At 28.2% G+C, this 1,167-nt stretch overlaps 1 protein-coding gene across 1 annotated transcript in view; it reads right to left on the bottom strand.

Annotated features, from left to right (window-relative positions):
* LOC106462479 (ADP-ribosylation factor-like protein 8B) overlaps positions 1-1,167 on the bottom strand; it is a 19,568-nt gene that overhangs the window by 4,643 nt on the left and 13,758 nt on the right. The window lies entirely within an intron of this gene.

Raw genomic sequence — 1,167 nt, 5'->3', positions numbered from 1 at the left:
TATATATATATATATATATATATATATATATATATATATGTTAAAGATTTCTTTTCTTTTTCACTAGAGGTGAAATTGAAAAGAGAATCTGTGATGTAGAGGCCTAATGCACATGGTGAAGTAATACAGATTCAAAACACCATAGATATCAGATATTTTCTCAATACTACTGATTCAAATAGAGGGATACTGGTAACCACATACTCTATAAAACACCAATATTAATCATTCATTTTTATAAAAATTATAACATCTTTGCACAGCAAAATAATTCAAATAACAGTGAACAAATATGTTGTCTCCAACCAATAATATTTACAGAATCTGTATCTTACTAATCACAATTTGGGGAGTGAAGGGGGAGGAGGAGGTTTGTTTCTATATGAGTTTTATGTCTGCACCTTTCTCTTGAACAGATTAATAATTCACTTAGAAGCTCTAGATTCTGAACATAAATTATACTCCTACTACAGCATCATTATAGACATTTATGAAAATAATTTTATTAACCAACACCAATCTGTAGTATATCATTTTGTAATTTTTATTCACAGGATCTTTAACTAAAAGTGTGGTTTCATGCAATCTCAGATTTAACAGAGAACATGCACAGATTAAATGTAGTATAGGCCTGATTTTACCTTAATAAAAGCAGTACTCAAACTAAACAGGACTAAAAATGGGCTTTACCAATACATCAAGAAAATAAAAAATCAATTGAGTGTTCTTTCTTTTTAAGTGTTTTACTCAATGCTAATTCAATCATTTTTATTTTTGACTTCTGTATTTCATATCACCTTGTTCATGTTTAAGAATAAACTAAATAGAAACAATAATACAGGGTGTCTGAAAAGTCTGTAACCATAGGCACTTCAACAAATTTTACAGGACGTGTTCCACATGCTGTTTTTGTAATTCATAATTAGCCACGTATACAAAATTAATAAAAGCTGCAAATCACCCACGTTTCCAGATTTTTTGGACACCCTACACATTCCTATTACTTCATTATGGCACTTGGGAAAGTGTATAAAAATGAGTATCACCATTTAGACATTTATCAGATTTACATATTGTCATGATATAAAGACTGTTTGGTTTAAATATTAGTGATTAATTTATATTTTTTAGTGAATATTTTATTATTTTGTTATAATAAGAGTTAAA

The sequence above is a fragment of the Limulus polyphemus genome, unplaced genomic scaffold, assembly GCF_000517525.1.
Source record: "Limulus polyphemus unplaced genomic scaffold, Limulus_polyphemus-2.1.2 Scaffold1178, whole genome shotgun sequence".
NCBI classification, from domain to species: domain Eukaryota; kingdom Metazoa; phylum Arthropoda; class Merostomata; order Xiphosura; family Limulidae; genus Limulus; species Limulus polyphemus.
Note: the sequence above shows the minus strand (reverse complement) of the source record. Positions and strands in the feature narration are given on the sequence as shown.